Here is a 14,109-nt window from a genome sequence, read left to right as displayed (position 1 = left end):
ACCTATTGGAAAATGGAATTTCCTATAGGGGAATTGCCAGGAATCTAATAGAAGCTCCCTTTAGTCACTCTTTTATTTTTATTTGTTTTAAAGATTTTATTTATTTATTTTTAGAGAGGGGGGAAGGGAAGGAGAAAGAGGAGAGAAAGATCACTGTGTGGTTGCCTCTCACATGCCCCCCACTGGGGACCTGGCCCAAAACCCAGGCATGTGCCCTAGACTGGGAATTGAACCAATGACCCTTTGGTTCCCAGACCCATCCTCAATCCACTGAGCTACACCAGCTAGGGCTCGGCACTTTTAAAAGCAGTATGGCAAACCACAAAGAACAAATCCTGGGTTCTTGGTGGGTTTCTATGCTTACTAGCTGGATAGTCTTTGGGAAGTTATCTAAATTTTCAGAGTCTCAATTTCATTATTTGCAAAATAGTGATAATTATAATCTCTTCCTTGTGGGATAAAAGTGAAGTAATGTATGTCTTACTCATTGAATTGAGGGAGAATGCACACCATGCAGGATTTTAACTTAAGTGATTTTGGAGTTGGTTTAAGGAAGTGGGGTTTTATGCTGGATTGGATGTTATCAGAAACCAGGAATAATCCTATAATTGGGTATCTCGATAAATCTTATCTAAAAATATGGAAGATTAGAACAAAGACAAAGATGTAATTAAAGGAACAATAGTCATATTAACCAGAATATGAGAATTATGATCATTTTTATGGTTTAGGTAATGTACATGTTTTGTCTGTGTTCAGACCTGATTATACAACGTTCTTTTTCAGTCTGACACTCTTCCAGCTGAGCTATTTCAGCTCCCACAGTGGCTCTTTTTGGTCTTCATCCATTATGGTCAAAGAGTGATCTTTTCTAATTTAACTTTCTGTGAAACCATTTAGCAGAACAGCAAGGCCAGGTTTCAGCTGTCAGGCACTGCTTGTTTTTTTCTTAGTGCTTTCCTTATGGCCAAGGGTGGACAAAGTCAGGCTGTAGGACATAAATCAGTGATGTCCAGATTTTCACCATTGCCAAGATTCTGCTGATCAGGAGGTTGTTTGGAAGAGGTGCTCTATAGTAGGACTAAGTTTAGCCTGTTATGCTCATTATGTTGCAGAAGGAGTTGTTGAGTCTTCTGGTGTATCAATGGCTGGGTAGTAAGTAGCACTTGAAATATGAAACAGGATATTATAATGCTGACAATTATCAGAAACAAAATGATGATTTTCCCAGGAAACAAGTGACTACCCTCTGCCTTGAACTGTTTTACTTATATTATAGTATACACACATAGTAAGAAGTATTTGCTATAGTATAAAATTCCCCTTGACTAGTTGGGAGAAAAATGAAGGGAGATGTGATTGCAACAGCCCTGGCTACTAAATTTAGACTAGCTTGTTGGGCTTTTAGAATAGAGGTTATATTATTTATGACTTTTTCTAGGGTCAAAAACAAGTTTTGGACCATTTTTGACAGCTGTATTATTCCTAGTTGTGAGAATCACAGCTGAGACAGTATTCACATGTGAAGAGCCAATTAGTTATTCCTTCTGGAAATTCTCCAAAGTATCTTATATATGCCTCATTTGGGGGGTAATTTAAAAATTATTTATGGAAAAACATGATCTTGTAGAGGGTGGTAATTTCAGACATCCAAAAGTCCCTAAAAATTATCCTGAATACATAGGATAAGTTAATGTGTGACATTGATGTCTGATATCTACATATGAAGCACTACCCTGGGGAGGCACAGACTATATTAGGAGCAAAAGTGTCATTTGTAACAATAACAGTGAGCCCATTTTGTGTTCCTCTAAGTTAATCAAGTTTTTTTTTTTTTTTACTGAACAGTTCTTTAAGCAAAATATTTTACTTATTCATTTACTTTTAGAGACAAGGGAAGGGAGGGAGAAAGACAGTGAGAGAAATGTCAGTGTGCAAGAGATATATCTATCAGTTGCCTCTCGCTGCGCCCCCCTACTGGGGACCTGGCCCTCAACCCATGCATGTGCCCTGACAGGAAATTGAACCGGTGAACCTTTGGTTCTCAGGCTGGCACTCAATCCACTGAGCCACATCAACCAGGGAAAGTAAAACAGTTCTTACAAAGAAGGCTGAAGTATCTCTGGAGTCTCTATAGCATAAAAAAATTCCCCAAGAGAAGTAAGCGATTGCAGGTTTTCCCTTCTTCAGGTGAGTGGAGAAACTTGACTGGGTTTTGAGTGTCACACAGCAAATGACAATGTGAAGGCCAAAGCAATATTTCCTAGAAGGTTAGGCCACTAGCTAAAAAGTGGTATTTTTTGGTCAATAAAAGAGTTTGCACAGCATGGGGGATCATTGAGTTTAGTGGTGATCTAGAACTAAGCTAATTGAAGATTTTACATGTCTGACATTGCTCGTATAGCTCTTAGACAAGGTGCTATGTCTTAGCTACTGAATATAATAAAATACTGAAATAAGCAATATACCTATGACCATTTCTGTGTAATTGTTAGTGCCCCTAGTGCCTATCCAGAAACTCTATAAACAAAAAGGGAAAAAAGTTTTTTGAATCTAGAATCCTGAAAAACTCTTTTGGTAGACAAGTATTGTATCAGTCTTTGTGCTTAAATATGAGTATGTTTCTTTTAATTTGAAAATTATTAAACCTGGAAAGATCTCTCTCTATATATATATATATATCTGTATTTTTTGTGTGTACACACACACACACACACACACCATTTTTAATTTGTTAACTTATTTTAATACAAAGTTTGGTAGGCAAAGTTTTTGCAACAGTCTGACTTAATTAAAAGTTGGAGACAATTATTCTTATTGTCTTTTATAGGGTGAAAGGGCAGAACTTTATGTTACTTAATGGCCATTTTAAGAAACCCCAAACATTTAGGCATAAAAGATATCTTGATAGTTTTATTATTCTGCATTTGGGAAAGGCAAAATTAAGAATAGTTATTAGTAGGGACAAGATATAAGTCACAAATATGTCAAGCAAGAAATATTTATAATTAACATTGCAAAATTATCCAGCAATAAGCAACAATCTATAGTAGGGAATTAACTGTTTTTTAAAGTAAGGAGTGTTTTAAAAAATAATTTTGGAGTGTGTCACAAAGCTCTGAGAGTTAATGGAATAATTTGGTGACAAAAAGGAACCTCTACAAATCTGGGCACAGCATAACTTAGTCGTTCTGAATTTAAAAAACACCCAAATTGTAATTTTTAAAAATGTTATTTCTTTACTTTTTAGAGAGAGCAGAAGGTGGGAAGAAAGAGGAGAGAAACATCAGTGTGCAAGATACATGGATCAGTTGCCTCCCCCCACAATGGGGAACCTGGCCTACAACCCAGGCAGGTGCCCTGACTGAGAACCAAACCAGTGACCTGTTGGTTTGCAGGCCTGTACTCAATCCACTAAGCCATATCAGCCAGGGCTCAAACTATAATTTTAGAATTTGCTACATTGTTCATATAACAAATTGTAGTAAAATACTTATTAATATACCTTTATATGTATGCAGTTATGTACACACAAATTTATAAATATGAAAACAGATAATACTCTCAATCTTTTAACTATAGCTTTAAATATAATTAGCTTATTAGTATATTAAATGAAGTATATATCATATTAAATTTATCATATTAATAAACTATGACAACTTTTTAAATAAGCAAACTGAATATTCACTATCTTATTATACATATTTCTAATTCTATATAATTATTGTACCCAAGATAACCATTTATATTAATTATCTTTACAAGGTAACCAGCTTTTATTTCTTCAAATATAAGAGAACAGAAAATAAATAATTATTTAGCTATATTTTTCCTCCATAACCAATTATTTCATATCATTTAAACAGTTTTAGGAGGCAAAATATATATAAAATATTATCAAAGTTTTTGCCTATTTTGTTAGTTGATTGCCATTAAAATAATAATAAAATTATTTTTGTATTTGGTTTATTTATCTCTTTTTGGAACTGTCCAGGCATCCAAATATTATTTAAAATTAGCTTAGGTCTAAGATCTTAAAGTTACCAAACAACCTGGAATTCTTATGAGTTATAGCATTTAAAGAATTTCATAAAATTAAACTTTTGGAAAGATATCCATTATTATGATTTTGTTTAGTTGAATGAAATTTTATACATATAATTTTAATTTTAACAAGTTATGGAAACAGTGGTAACATTTAATTCATAAAGCAAATGTAGGAAATTAAGGAAGTTTGAATTATGAGAAATTTAAATTGGGTCTTTTTTTTAAAGATTTTATTTATTTATTTTTAGAGGGAAGGGAGGGAGATAGAGAGAGAGAGAGAGAAACATCAATGTGTGGCTGCTGGGGGCCATGGCCTGCAACCCAGGCATGTACCCTGACTGGGAATTGAACCTGCGATGCTTTGGTTCGCAGCCCGCGCTCAATCCACTGAGTTACACCAGCCAGGGCTTAAATTGGGTCTTGAACAAACCAAAATAGTATGCTAAAGATGCTGAATCACACAAAAATTCTTCTTTTATCTTGAAACTAAATCCTCTTATATTCCTACAGCTACGGTAACGAGGCTATTCTATTAATATAGTTTCAGTGCATACAAAAAGTAACACAGTTTAATAACTTTGAAAAAATTGTAGACAGCCTTGGCTGCTGTGGCTCTGTGGTTGAGTGTTGGCCTGTGAACCACAGGGCACATGTCTGGGTTGTGTGCCAGGTCCCCAGTAGCTGGTGTACAAGAGGCAACCACACATTGATGTTTCTCTCCCTCTCTTTCTCCCTCCCTTCCACTTTTTAAAAACTAAATAACGAAAATCTTTTTAAAATGTGCAGACAAATTTGACTTTATCTTGATTAGATATCCCTAGAGTGTATAAAATAACTAAATTATTGTTTAATAAGTTAATATTTAAAATTTCACAAGAAAGGAAAAAGAAAATGGAACAGGAAAAAATGTTACAGAGAGTCAGCTACAGTCAAATATTGGATTGGCCAAAAAGTTCATTTGTTTTTTTCCATAAGATGGCTGTAGTAGCACTTAGTTTTCTTCAATTTCATTTGAAACAATTTTGTTAGATTGCATTAGGACAGCTGTCATATCAGTGTGCATTTAAAAAAAAACTTATCAAAATTGGTAAATTTTTGTGTAGCCATTTTAATATTGAAGATGGAAGAAAATGCAGCGTTTTTGGCATATTATGCTTTGTTATTTTGAGAAAGGTAAAAATGCAACTGAAATGAAAAAAAAAAGAGATTTGTGCAGTGTATGGAGAAGGTGCTCTGACTGATTGAATGTGTCAAAAGTGGTTTGCGAAGTTTCAAGGTGGATATTTCTTTCTGGACAATGCTCCATGGTTGAGTAGACCAGTTGAAGTTGATAGCAACCAACTCCAGACATTTATTGGGAACAATCAATGTTATACCACGTGGAAGATAGTCGACATACTCAAAATATCCAAATCAATAAAGTTATCAGTGAAAATGGAAAACGTGTCCTCTATTTTATGGAAAAAAAACATACAGACTTTTTGGCCAACCCACTATGTAATTATTACTGTAAAGGAGTATTTATGTTTCCTCTTCAAGGAGAAGGAAGAAAGTCCACATGCAGAAATAAACATTTTTTAAAAGAGATTTATTTTCAGACAGGGGAAGGGAGGGAGAAAGATAGGGGAAGGGAGGGAGAAAGACAGAAGACAAACACCAATGTGTGGTTGCCTCACACCCCCTATTGGGAACCTGGCCTGCAACCCAAGCATGTGCCTGAGCTGGGAATTGAACCAGCAATCCTTTGGTTCACAGACCGACACTAAATCCACTGAGACACACTAGCTTGGGCGGAAATACAGATTTTTTTTAAAAAGTGAACCAAGAGTTAGTTAGTTAGTTAGTTAGTTAGTTAGTTTATTTATTTATTTATTTATTTATATTGTTGTCCAAGTACAGTTGTCCACATTTCCCCACCACCAATTTCCCCCATCCTCAAGTCTATCCCTCTTTGGCTTTTTCCATGGCTCCTTTATACATGTTCCTTCATGACACTTTCCCTTCTTTCCCCATTATTGCTCTACCCCCACCCCTCTGGTTACTGTCAGTTTGTTCTTTATTTCAATGTCTCTGGTTATATTTTGCTTGCTTGTTTGTTTTGTTGATTAGGTTCCACTTATAGGTGAGATGATATGGTATTTGTATTTAACCACCTGGCTTATCTCACTTAGCATCATGCTCTCGAATTCCATCCACGCTGTCATGAAGGGTAGGAGCTCCTTTCTTTCTGTTGCATAGTATTCCACCCTATAAATGTACCATAGCTTTCTGATCTACTCATTTACTCATGGGCACTTAGGTACCAGCTAGCACTTTATAGTAGTCCCTATTATAAATTGAACACTATGGTGCATAGGCTCTTTCAAATTGGCCTTTCAGGATTCATAGGCTATAATCCCAGCAGTGGAATTGCCAGGTCAAAAGGCAGATCCATTTTTAGTTTTCTGAGGAAATTCCATACTGTTTTCCACAGAGGCTGCACTAGTCTGCAGTCCCACAATCAGTGAGTGCACTAGGGTTCCCTTTTCTCCACAACCAAGCACTTGTTTGTTGATTTGTTTATGATAGCCCGTCTGATTGGTATGAAGTGGTATCTTACTGTGGTTTTAATTTGCATCTCTCTGATGGCTAGTGATGCTGAGCATCCTTTCATATGTCTCTGGGCCTCCTTGGAGAACTGTATGTTCAGGTCCTTTGCCCATTTGTTAATTGGGTTGTTTGTGTTCCTGGAGTGGAGTTGCGTGAGTTCTTTATATATTTTGAAGATCAAACCCTTGCCTGAGGTATCATTGGCAAATATATTTTCCCATACAGTTGGTTCCCTTTTCATTTTCCTGATGTTTTCTTTAGCAATGCAAAAGCTTTTTATTTTGATGAAGTCCCATTTGTTTATTCTTTCTTTTATGTCTGTTGCTCCAGGGGACTTATTGGTGAAAATATACTGCATGCAATATCTGAGATTTTCCTCCCTATGTTCTCCTCTTGGACTTTTATGGTGTCACAACTTATATTTAAGTCTTTTGTACATCTTGAGTTTATTTTTGTGTATGGTGTAAGTTAGTGGTTGAGTTTAATTTATGTGCATGTAGCTGTCCAGGTCTCCCAACACTGTTGAGGAGGCTATTTTACTCCATTTTATGTTTCTGCCCCTTTTGTTGAAGATTAATTGATCATAGGGACATGAGTTGTCTTCTGGGCTCTTCTGTTCCATTGATCTGTGTCTGTTCTTATGCTAGTACCAGACTATATTGATTACAGTGGCCTTGTAATATAGTTTTATATCAGCTATTATGATCCCTCCTACTTTGTTCTTTTTTAAAGTATATTTTGTTGATTATGCTATTACAGTTTTCCCAATTTTTTCTCCCCTGAATCCCCCATCCCCCCAGCTCCCCCTGCCCTCCAGCATTGCCCCCCACCTTAGTTCATGTACATGGGTTGTACATATAAGTTTTTGGCTTCTCTGTTTCTTATACTATTCTTATCCTCTCCCTGTCTATTTTATGCCTACCAATTATGCTTCTCATTCCATGTACATTTACCCTTTCATTCTTCCCTCCATCCTCCCCACTGAAAACCCTCCATGTGATCTCCATTTCTCTGGTTCTGTTCCTGCTATAGTTGTTTGCTCAGTTTTTGTTTTTTAGGTCCAGCTGTTGATAGTTATGAGTTTCTTGTCATTTTAATATTCATAGTTTTTTATCTTCTTCTATTTCTTAGATAAGCACCTTTAACATTTCATATAATAAGGGCTTGATGATGATGAACTCCTTTAACTTGACCTTATCTGGGAAGCACTTTATCTTCCCTCCCCTTCTAAATAAAAGCTTTGCTGGATAGGGTAATCTTGAATATAGGTTCTTTGCCTTTCATGAATTTACATACTTCTTTCCAACACCTTCTTGCCTGCAAGGTTTCTTTTGAGAAATCAGCTGATAGTCTTATGGGCATTCCTTTGTAGATAACGCTCTGCTTTCCTCTTGCTACTTTTAAGATTCTCTCTTCTTTAACCTTGGGTAACTTACTTATGATGTGCCTCGGTGTGTTCCTCTTTGGATCCAATTTCTTTGGGATTGTCTGAGCTTCCTGGACTCCTGGAAGTCTATTTCCTTTGCCAGATTGGGAAAGTTTCCTTCATTATTTGTTCAAATAAGTTTTCAATTTCTTGTTCTCCCTCTCCTTCTGGCACCCCTATGATTCAGATGTTAGAATGCTTAAAGTTGCCCCATTGGCTCCTAAGCCTGTCCACATTTTTTTTTTTGAATTCTTGTGTCTTCATTCTGTCCCAGTTGGATGTTTATTTCTCCCTTTTATTCCAAATCTTTGATATGAGTGCTGGTTTCCTTTCCTTCACTGTTGGTTCCCTGTATATTTTGCTTTATATCACTTTGGGTAGTCTTCATTCATTCCTTCATTTTACAACCAAGCTCAATCATTTCTGTGAGCATCCTTATTACCAGTGTTTTCAAATCTGCATTAGATAGATTGTCTATATCCTTGTCCCTTAGCTCTTTTTCTGGAGTTTTGATCTGTTCTTTCACTTGGGCCATTTTTCTTTGTCTCAGCGCACTTGTTATGTTGTAAGGGGGTGGAGCCTAAAGTATTCAATGGGGTGGGGCAACCCTCTTTGCTGCATGGTGTCACTGTCTGTGGGGGAGGGTTCAGAGAGTGAACAATGCTGCTAGCTTGCTCTGTTCTAGCCCCACTTTCCAATGAAGTCTCCTGTGAGAATGGAAGTTTCTCCCACTGTCGCCACCCCTGCAGTATTTTACACCTAGCATTGAGTCTTTAGTTTCCTGCTTGGCCAGCTGCACTACATCCACACAGTCTGCCACCTTGTCATGTGTCCTCTCTGGTAGGCTACCTGTCTCCCATCTCCACCTCTCCTACCAGTCTGGGAAAATGTTTGTTTAACTCTTTGGCTGTCAGAGTTCCATGCAGTTTGATTTTTCTGGCACTTCTGGTTGTTTATTATTTTCAAATTTATCGTTTTCCTTCTTTCAGTTGTGTGAGTAAGTGAAGTGTTTCTACCTGCATCTCCATCTTGGCTGAAACTCCCTACTTTGTCCTTCTTTCTTAAAATTGCTGTAGCTGTTTGGGGTCATTTATGGTTCCATATAAATTTTTGAAATATTTGTTCTATATCTGTGAAATATGTCATTGGTACTTTAATAGGATTTGCATTGAATCTATAAATTGTTTTGGGTAATATTGACATTTTGATTATGTTAATTCTTCCAGTACATGAACATGGTATATACTTCCATTTATTTGCATCTTCCTTAATTTCTTTCTTCAGTGTTGTGTAGTCTTCTGAATACAGGTCTTTTACCTCCTTGGTTAGGTTTATTCCTAGGTAATTTTTCTTGTTGCTATAGTAAATGGGATTTCCCCCCTAATTTCTGTTTCTGACGTTTCATTGTTCATGTACAAAAATTCCCTTTATTTCTTAAGATTAACTTTGTATCTTGCTGTTTTGCCAAACTCATTTATTCAGTTGAATAGTTTTTTTGGTGGAGTCTACAGGATTTTCTATGTACACTATCATGCCATCTGCAAACAATGACATTTTTACTTCCTCCTTTCCAATTTGGATGCTTTTTTATTTCTTTTCCTTGTCTGATCACTGTGACTAGGACTTCCAATACTATGTGGAACAGAAGTAGTGAAAGTGGACATCCTTGTCTTGTTCCTGATCTTAGTGGGAAAGCTTTTAGTTTTTGCCTATTGAGTATAATGTTGGCTGTAGGTTTCTTGTATATGGACTTTATTATGTTGAGGTATGCTCCCTCTATTCCCACTTTGCTGAGTGTTTTTATCATAAATGGATGCTATACCTTATCAAGTGCTTTGTCCACATCTATTGATATGATCATGTGATTTTTGTCTTTGCTTTTGTTTATGTGATGTATTGTGTTTATTGATTTGTGAATATTGTACCATCCTTGCATCCCTGGGATGAATCCCACTAAATCATGGTGTATGATCTTTTTAATGTATTGTTGGATGCAGTTTGCCAATATTTTGTTGAGAATTTTAGCATCTATGTTCATCAGGGATATTGACTTGTAGTTTTCTTTCTTTGTTGTGTATTTATCTGATTAGGATGATGCTTGCTTCATAAGAAGAGTTTGGGAGTCTTCTCTCTTCTTGGATTTTTTGGAATAGTTTGAGAATTGTTGTTAGCTCTTCTCTAAATGTTTGGTAAACTTCTGTGAGACCATCTGGTCCATGGCTTTTGTGTGTCAGGCATTTTTGATTACTGCTTCAACTTCACCAGCTGTTATTGGTCTATTCAGGCTGTCTGCTTCTTCTTGATTCAATTTTGGAAGATTATATTTTTGTAGAGTTTTGTCCATTTCACACAGGTTTTCAAATTTCTTGGCGTATAGTTTTTCATAGTACTTTCTTAAAATCCTTTGTACAGAAATACAGATTTTAAGCTAAACACACACAAAAGAGAATGGCACATAGTTGGTTTTGACATAATGTGGACCCTTGACTAATTTATATAGCTGTATAATTAAAAAGCTAGCATTTATTAGCTCCCCAAATATGGAAACCGAGGAATAATATTTCCTTTGCTTAACTAACTGATTTCTCTTTTAGACAAACAGGACAATCTCTTCATGAGGGTTTCTTTTGCTTTTTGTCCTGAAGTATTTCTCTTGCTCATATCCAAATATCCCCAAAGGGGACACTGACATTTTATTTTATTTTATTTTATTTTATTTTATTTTGTACATTTAAATTGATTTTAGTGAGAGAGAGGTAGGGAAAGAGAGATAAATATCCATTTGTTGTCCTACTTATTGATGCATTCATTGGTTGCTTTTTGTATGTGCCTTAACTGGGGATCAAACCCATAACCTTGGCTTATTGGGATGATGCTCTAACCAACTGAGCTATCTGGCCAGGGCACTGTGTATATTTTTTAATGTAAATGTGAATACATGGCATATAAAATGGAAGTATTGATGATTTTCAAAAGTTTTATTTATTTATTTTAGACAGTGGAGAAGGGAGGACAAGAGCGTGAAAAACATCAATGTGTGAGAGAAACATTCATTAGTTGCCTCTCTTACATACCCAACTGGGAACCTGGCTAGCACCCTAGGCATGTTCCCCAACCAGGAATAGAACTGGTGACCCCTTGGTTTGCAGACTGGCATTCAATCCATTAAGCCACACTAGCCAGGGCTGGAAGTATCAATATTTTTAAAATTAACATCTTTTGATTTTAAAGGGAAAGCACACACATTATAGAAAACTTGAAAAAATATAAAGGAAATTAAATCCCCTAGAATTCTATTAGCTAAAATAAGTAGAGTTCATATTTTCATATATTTCCTTAGTCTTTTTTCTATTAATTTTCTCTTTTCCATAGTTAAACTTATAATGTACAAGGTCTCTAAGTATGATTAACAAAGATCTACGTGGACTGCAACTTTAAATTATCCCTACTGAACTGTTCTATTTAGAGGAATAATCATATAAGTTAGCATAATGGGAAGAAAACATGAAGGAAGCAGGTGTTTAGCCTGAAAGAGGTAGATTTTTAGACTGAGAAAACCCCACGAGTACTCAGTGGTTTTTGAAGATGATGGTGGTGAACTTTTTGTCTCCAGAGTTTGGCCACAGGCCAGATGCTATCAATTAGGGGCCAAACAAATGATTCTACCTGATTCTGGGTAGATTAAACTAAAGAAAGCAAGTCTCAGGGACAAAAACAAGATTAAGAAGTCTTTGTAAGGTTTTGAAATGATAACTTGGAAAAGAAGTTTGTTTGAAGGACACTGGTTTGAGGAGACTGAACTCAGTCCCCGAGGCCAACTCAAGAACAAGTTTGTTGAATCTATGCCATACTGTTTCTGTAGATTATTCCTCTTATAAACAACATTAAAGACATTAGACAAGCAGATTATAGGAGCATGTGTTAGAAAGGCTAGAAAACAATTTCACCAAATAATAATACAAATCCTACCAGATAACCAAAATTACCTCAAGGGATCTCATTTCTAGAAAAGGAAAATAAATCCTAAGTGGAAGGACTTCAATGAACTATCAGAGCTCACTTCAGCATGAACTTATCTGCCAGATATGGACAATTTGGCACCTCAAACAAGTAGACAAAAGGAGTCTCAACTGTGGTCTCAATTACTAAGTGGATTATCTGAGTCCAAGGCAGTGGGGGCTTCAGCTGAATCTCAGTGAACCTCCATTTCTGTCAGTGCCCTTCAGCCAAAGGATCGCACCTGGGGTTGAGCAAATTAGGTTTATTGCTTGTTGTTACAAGGGAGAACACACACTTTGGGGGGCAGTGGGGTGCTGGGGTATCTCCCTTTATAGCAATGAGCAATAAAACCAACTTGATCAACCCCAGAAGTATTTCTGGAAGTCTTTGGATGAAGAGCATTGACAGAACCTGAAACCAGAGAGCCTGCATTTTGGATTCCACCACTTACTAGCTGTGTGACCTTGGACAAGTCACTTGAGTTCAGTGATACCCAGTTTGCTTGTCTATAGAATGGACACTATCCACTTCTTTGGGCTGTTGTAAAACCTGGAAGTAAAATTTGTTTAAAACGCAAAAAAAAAAGTGTGTATGATAGTGAGATTGTGTCTGAAGTGACTCCTAAACTAAACAACTCAAGAATCAAGTGGCCTGGTGAATCTCAGTGCCTATGATTTTGCTGTAGCAAAAGAGCACTGCTCTGCTGGTTCTAGAGCTGGCCTGAGGGAGAGAGAGACTTAAAGTTGGCAAGAGGACCTCCCCCATCCCTTCACCCACCTCCCCAGGGTCAGGGGCTCCTCCACCTGAGAGTAATTTTCCTAAGCTCATCCCTGATATATTTGTTCTGTAGTTGTTTGTAATACTCGGTTTAGCACTTTCTGATATATTTTCTCCGCAGCAACACCCTTGAGGAATGGGAAGAACACTAGACTCAGACTTAGAAGAACTAGATTTGAATACCAGCTTTTCTAGTGCTAGCTGTGGGCTTCATTAGTCTCAATTTGCTCATGTATAAAAGGGGTATAACAATCCTACCTCATGTGTTGTGAGAGTAACAGGGATTGTGTTTATGCAAGAGGAGGGGTTGATAAACTAATTCCTTTAAAAAATGTTTTATTGATTATGCTATTACAGTTGTCCAATTTTCACCCCTTTATTCCCCTTCACCCTGCACACCCCCTCCCACCCACATTTCCCCCCTTTAGTTCATGTTCATGGGTCATACATATAAGTTCTTTGGCTTCTACATTTCCTATACTATTCTTAACCTCCCCCTGTGTATTTTCTACCTACCATTTATGCTACTTATTCTCTGTACCTTTTCTCTCTCCCACTCCCCCACTCATAACCCTCCATGTGATCTCCATTTCTGTGATTCTGTTCCTGTTTTAGTTATTTGCTTAGCTGTTTTTTTTTTAGGTTCAGTTGTTAATAACTGAGTTTGTTGTCATTTTACTGTTCATATTTTTTATCTTCTTTTTCTTAAGTAAGTCCTTTTATCATTTTATATAATAAGAGCTTGGTGATGATGAACTCCTTTAACTTGCTTGACCTTATCTTGGGAGCACTTTATCTGCCCTCTCTTTCAAAATAATAACTTTGCTGGATAGAGTCATCTTGGATGTAGGTCCTTGCCTTTCATGACTTTGAATACTTCTTGCTGTCCTCTTCTTGCCTGCAAGGTTTCTTTTGAGAAATCAGCTAGTAGTCAGCTGATGGGAACTCCTTTTCAGGTAACACTCTCCTTTTCTCTTGCTACTTTTAAGATTATCTCCTTATCTTTAATCTTGGATAATGTAACTATGATATGCCTTGGTGTGTTCCTCCTTGGGTCCAACTTCTTTGGGATTCTCTGAGCTTCCTGCACTTTCTGGAAGTCTATTTCCTTCGCCAGATTGGGGAAGTTTTCCTTCATTATTTGTTCAAATAAGTTTTCAATTTCTTGCTGTTGTTCTTCTCCTGGAACCCCTATAATTCAGATATTGGAACATTCCAAGTTGTCCCAGAGGTTTAAAAGTCTCTCTTCATTTTTTCGAATTCTTGTT

This window comes from Phyllostomus discolor, chromosome X (genome assembly GCF_004126475.2).
Source record: "Phyllostomus discolor isolate MPI-MPIP mPhyDis1 chromosome X, mPhyDis1.pri.v3, whole genome shotgun sequence".
Taxonomy (NCBI): Eukaryota; Metazoa; Chordata; class Mammalia; order Chiroptera; family Phyllostomidae; genus Phyllostomus; species Phyllostomus discolor.
The sequence above is the reverse complement of the archived record's forward strand: the minus strand, read 5'-3'. Positions refer to the sequence as shown.